General features: G+C 52.5%; 1 protein-coding gene across 6 annotated transcripts in view; it reads left to right on the top strand.

Annotated features, from left to right (window-relative positions):
• Positions 1 to 2511: 2511 nt before the first annotated feature.
• Positions 2512 to 6034, top strand: part of NAV1 (neuron navigator 1) — a 279830-nt gene continuing 276307 nt past the window's right edge. For 4 of the 6 annotated variants that reach the window (XM_082227392.1, XM_082227391.1, XM_082227390.1 and 1 more), the window contains exon 1: positions 2512 to 2623. The gene's annotated coding sequence lies outside the window, so the exon portion shown is untranslated. Of the gene's footprint in view, positions 2624 to 3072; positions 3295 to 6034 lie in introns of those variants that run through there. The other 2 variants (XM_082227393.1, XM_082227389.1) reach the window with 2 other exon arrangements.

The following is a 6034-nucleotide window of genomic DNA, read 5'->3' as shown; positions in this document are numbered from 1 at the left end:
CAGTTGCTTGCAAAATAAGAGCATCATCTGTGCTCTTTTATGGTAAGGTATCCAAATGCCTTTCTTCAACTTTGCTTGAGATTATGGAATAGACCCATTTCTCCAGCACTCGGGACTGTCAATATTTTGTTGCTGGGGAAATGCTGGTTTTTTCTCCAGATAGAGTGCATTCATTGTGATTGCAATTATTGTGTGCAATGTGGCCGTGTAACTGTCCCGGGGACCTTTGGGAGGGTGCCTATGCTGTGAATAATTATGGAGGGCACAATTGCACCTCCCCACCCTGAAATGAAACACTGTGGCCCTTTCTTTTACATGAATAAAAACAGAGGCATGATCTGACTAGAGCTGAAGTCTGGTTATTTTTGTAGTTGACTTAAGAATAGGGTGAAAGGTGGTGGGTTCCATGGGCATAGCCAGATTTATGGAGGACACTCACCTGTCATCACCCTCTGTCTGGCTCAGCCGGTTTGCCAGTTGCGTTGCTAGAATGCACCACAACCTCATCCAAGTGATCTCAGCGAGCAATTAAATTTCAAATATTCTGATTATTTATACTTTTTATTTATTTACTTCATTTAGGTGGGGCAGCTGCCCCCTGCCCCCGCCCATGATGGGCTCCTACACCAGGCTCTCTCAACTTGGTGCCCCTGAGATGCCTTGGACTACTGGCATGGTATGTGGTCAGGGATGATAGGAGCTGTAGCCCAAGAGGGCACCAGGCTGAAGTTGTTGTTGTTGTCTATTGCATTTATATCCCACCTTTTTCCTCAAAGGAGCTCAAGGTGGCATACAGCAGAGGGATACTGTAGATGACTGGTAGCTTTCACTCAGGTCCACATATGCAAATAAGGAATTGAAAGTGACATTCAGTGATTGGATAGTTACAGAAAGTTGTTACTGTTGTGTTGTAGTGGAGCTCTATCTAAGCAGGCTGGCTGAACCCTTCAGTTCAGTTCTGTTCTGGGTCTGTGAATAAACAAGAGCTGTTTGAAGAATCGCTGTGTCATCTGATATGTTCACCCACAACTTAACAAACTCTGTGAAGAAGGCGAAGCAGAGGGGCAGTGACTGGCCCAAGGTCACCCAGGGTCGGCCCCACTGGCTCTTGGGAAGGCTGGGACACTGACAAGGAGCTTTTCCTGACCTTGCCTTGAGAATTTGTTGGTGCATTCATTGGCTGACTGATATATTAATATTTTCTAACCCACCTTTTGGCGGAACCAGGTCTTCCGTCTGCTTTTGTGCAGTAAGCCTAGCTGGGAAACGGGGAACGACGCGTCTCTTCTTAGCGGCTTCCCCTCCTCTGGCAAGGCCGCTGTGGACAGCCCGCCCCCTTGTCACTTTCAGGCAGCGAGTTCCTGCTAAAGGCGCTTCTGCAGACTTCGGAAGTGCCGAAGCCCCGAGAAGAGAGCCTGTCAATCTCACGCCCTAGCTTTTGACAACAGAAGGAAACTTAGCAATGCTTCCTTTAGGACAGGAAAGGAAAAGGGGGGCGCATTTAAGTCCCCTCCCCGCTCTGTTTTTATTTATTAAACGGAGCTTTACGATCGTTTCCTTGGAGCAAACTAGGTACCCCCCTTTCTGGAGGTTTAGTGAGGGACTTGGCGAGGGTCGGGCAAAGGAAATGATGTGGTTCTTGCGCGGGGGGGGGGAGGTGTTTGTGTCACCATTCGCAAGATCCTAAGGATAAGCCCTCCTTCCTTCCTTCCTGATCTAAGGGAGCGAGAGTATGTGCGCGTGTCAGTCACAATTTTTTTAAACGAGATCTTCTGGATAAACTGAAAATCTAAGCTCGCCACGGCGCACCACGCCCGTCCCTCTCCAAACCATTGTTGTCATTTAGTGAAGGAAGCCAACAGCTGGAGGAGAGATTTCCTGCCTCCCCTCTGCCCCCCCCCCAACGTATCAGGGAGAAAAAGAAGAAAAACGCAGGCGAGGGGCTGGTCCAAAGACCTTGGCAGGGGGATCCCCCGACCCACCCACCCACGCAGGCCTACGAGGGGTAGGCAGCTGTCATCAGGAGGACACCCCCCCCTCGCCCCAAGACTAAAGGGTTTTCTCAGGCTCCTTTTCTCGATGAGGAAGCCTGGCGCTGGACTAAGCAGCTCGCCAGAGCCTTTGAGTTTCTGGAGAAAGCATCAGGGGACGGGGAAAAGGAAAGAGAAAAGGCAGCGCGTGTGTGCGCGCTGGTGTGTCACGTCACGGCCGCCTGGCACCCTCCCTCTCTCTCTCTCTCCCTCCCTCCCTCCTTCTCAGACACCGCATAAAGAGCTGGCTGGCGTGTGCCGGAGGGGCACCGAGGGCCCACGTGACCGCCCCTCCCAGTCGGCATCCCCGGGGATCGGCACTTTGTTCAGGATGCTGCCGCTCGCCGCCCCCATTGTGGACTGAAGATCTTGAGCATCGCCGACGCGGAGGGGGCTGGGCGAGAAAGGCCGGCTGGCTGCTGGAGGGGGGGGCACCCTTCGCCGTCCCGACGGGGCGCTCGCTGGACTAAAAGAGGGACAGGGAAACGGGGGGGGGGGCGAGGGAGGTGCTGGGTGAGGACTGGCGGCGGATCTTCTCCCCAAGGCAAAGGAGGGAGCTGAGGCGATGGGCGAAGCGCAGACCGCCTAGTAGGGTAAGTGGCTGACTTGGACGCGTGCGCCCAGCCCCGCGTGGATGCTTGTTTTGGGTGGGTGTCTGCGTGTGTGGTCCTCCGGGTTAGGGGTGGCCCCGCGAGGGAACCCCTCTGCTGCTGTGTCCCTCGGAGGCCAGCAGGATGCTCTCCAGCCGAGGTATCCAGCCCAGCCCACGGCAGCTCCGCGGAGAGCCTGGCAAGGAGGGGCTGTGCCGGATCCTGGTACATTCTGTTCGGCGGCGCTTGCCAAGCGGACGGAGGTCCAGGCGGGCTGCTTGGCGGGGCTGCTGCATCCCAGCTGCGCCTCCGAGGGCAGCGTGTCTGCTCCGCGAGACGGTGACTCAGCCTAAGGTCAGCGATGGGTGGGAATTGGGCTGGGAGGGCGGCCCCCCTGCTCTGTCCCGTCCAGGCTGGCAGAACTTGAGAGCACGAGGACGAGCCCGACTAACTTCTGGAAGATTAGGAGACTCGCAAACTCGGGCTGAGCGGTGGCTGGTGCCCGTCGGGGCTGGAGGGAGGGAGGGAGACTAACCAACAGCGGAGCTGGAGCCAATGGCAGGTCGAGCCAACTAATCCTCGCTTTGTCCCACCCCCTGCTGAGTCCGACAAGGGGACAGAGACCGAGGAGGAGGAAGCAGCTGACAGGCTGGCAACCCCCGGACAGCCTGCAGGTTAGAAGACGGGCAAGCGAGGGGTAGCTAATGGAGCAGTACACCAGCCGCCCAGATCAACCGGCATCCACTGCTGAGGATGCAATCCTAAAATATACGCAGGCTGGTGTCATAGCATCATAGAACTGTAGAGCTGGAAGGACCCCAAGGGTCCTTTAACCCAACGCCCTGCAATGCAGGAATCACAGCGAACCCCGCTGACGTGGGCACAAGCCCCACGGAATTAAGGAGGACTTCCTCCTGAGTAGGCTTCGTTAGGCTGGCCACCTTATTATGATCAGACGCAGACAAGCTGCCTATATGGGCTGCCCCCCTTACCAAACTCTGAGTGCTTTCCATCACCTGCGAATCCTTCTTGCCTCCGCCCCTTCTCTCCTGTGTGTATTTGACACTTTCCCCGATTCTGGCTACCCAGTTGTGTCACTCAACAATTTTATTTTGGGCTTGGGCTGCCACACAGGAAAAGCCACGTGGATGTGCAGGAGGGGAGGCTGAGCAGAGAGAAGCCCCCTGGTTCAGCACGGAAGACATATTTCTGCTTCTGTCTTTGACGAATCCCCACCCACCTCTCATGCCAAGGTGGGTGCTGGGATTTACTAATTTGGGGTAAAGCAAGACAGAATAGGATTTTACCACTTATAGCTGCTTTTCCGGCAAAGGTAACTTGGGACATCACATTAGAGCAAGTGTCACCAAGATGCTCAAGGTGGAGAACATAATTTTTCCCTTCCCAATTTTATCTTCACAACACCCCTGTGAGGTTGGTTGGGTTGGAAGATAGCGACTGGCCAGAGGCCACCTCAATCAGCTTCCTAGCTGAGCTGTGGATTTGAACCCTAGTCTCCTGGTCCAAGTTGGCATCTAGTCACTCCACTCTACTGTCTTTACACTGCACCACATTGGGTCTGCTGCAGCTCTATACATAAAGTTTTTAGATCCAACAACAGGAAAGTCCAATATGTCTGCAGTGAATGCATGTGTTGGAAAGATGAACTCATAGCCAGGGATCTGAGACTGGCTGTACAGATTGTCACATATTGTGAGCTGTGATTAAGAAAGTTCCTCTTCTCGCAGCACATAGTTAAACTACTGGCTCTTGTAAGAGGCAGTGATGTGCACCAACTTGGTGAAAGGGGATTAGAGAAACACGTGGAGGATATGTGACCACTAGCCACAATGATCTTCGTCAGCTGTTGGAGGCAGGCTCTCACATTATTATGGCATTTAGTCTCCTACAATGTGAACAGCAGGATCATGTAGTTCTGCCCTACAAGGAGGTTTGTGAGTTCCAGAGGTTTCAAACTTCGCCCCACCTCACTTTGTGCAGAAATCCCTGCTCTTTGCACAATGCATGCACAACAAAGATCTGTCGCTGTTTATTTGTAATATCCAAACCCCCTCCAGACAATGAGCCTCGTGTGCCAGTGTGGCATCCCCAGTCCCAAACACAGAGCTCAGCTTACAGCCTCCCTTTTTCATCATCAGCTCTACAGGCCAAGAGGATATGAGCTTAAAGCTGGCTTGGCTGATGCTCTCTCTCTCTGTGTGTGTGTATTGTCAGAGGCTCCTGAGCATGACACAGGGGAGAAGTCATTTCTGGTAATAGTCTACCAGGAAATAGGCCAAATGGTCATTGGGCTGGGCTGTGGGCGCTAAAGGGGAGGAAGGAGAGTCTGTGTAATCATCAAAGGGTATTCCAATTCCTGAGGAAGCTGATAAATCATAAGGAACAAGCGTGGCTAACAATGAATGCGGCTCATTCTTCCTTTGGAAATCAGGCTCCCTGTGTTTTGTTTCGGTTTTGTTATGGTATGTGTGTGTGCATGCTTTACTGCTAGCTTGCTCTGAGCTGGGTTAAGCGGCTTTAGCAAAAAAATGTGGGTTTTGTTGCTGTTGTTACATACATACACACCATGCCTCTGATAACAGGCTGCTGTACAGACACACTAAGCAAGAGGCAGTCTGGTCTTCAGAAAATTCAAGGATCTGCATCTAGGAAGCACAGACAAAGAGAAGTAAAACAGCAGGGAGGAGGGGAGCAATGTGTGTCCAAGGACCACCCAGCAGAGGACCAGGCTCCCCCCCCCTTACAGCCAAGCTGGCACGCACCCCTACACACACCCCACCTGGACCAGGAAGACCCGAAGCTTAATCTTCCAAACCTTGATCATTCTTAGCAGTGAGACATTTGAATTCATTGTTATTAAAATGATCTCTCTTGTTTCTCCAAGCCTGCTGTATTAATTATTTGGATTGCTGGTGACATTGTTGCTGTAATTCGTCCGGAGCCTGCCGGGATAGGGTTGGCAATATATAAATGATGACACGGCTCTCCTTTTATGAAAAAGGGCCGCGAGGTTTATTTGCTCACATTTGCCTAGCCGGGTGAAGCCTTGAAAAGCACAGCAGATGCAACACAATAACCCTTGTTTGTTGAGTGGCAGGCTGGAGGTGGCAACAGCTTGGCACAGCTCCCTAAAGGGAGTGCCCCCTTCCTGCTGCCATGGCTCTTTGGCGAATATCACTCCTGCAGTGCTTGGCTTTTAGCTTGTTTCTGAGCAGATTGGCCTGCCACAGTTTCATCCCGGCGGTCACCTGGGCTTCTTTTGGAACATTCGCTTGGGGAGAAAGGAGAATCTTGGGAGGTTAATTTATGGGAAGTTCAGATGCATATTGAATAGGCTGGTTCTATGTCGGTTGCAGCAGGAAGCTGAATTCAGGCTCAGCGTTTTCATTTCTC

This window comes from Podarcis vaucheri, assembly GCF_965113315.1.
Source record: "Podarcis vaucheri genome assembly, chromosome: 6".
Lineage (NCBI taxonomy): Eukaryota > Metazoa > Chordata > Lepidosauria > Squamata > Lacertidae > Podarcis > Podarcis vaucheri.
The sequence above is the reverse complement of the archived record's forward strand: the minus strand, read 5'-3'. Positions and strand labels throughout refer to the sequence as shown.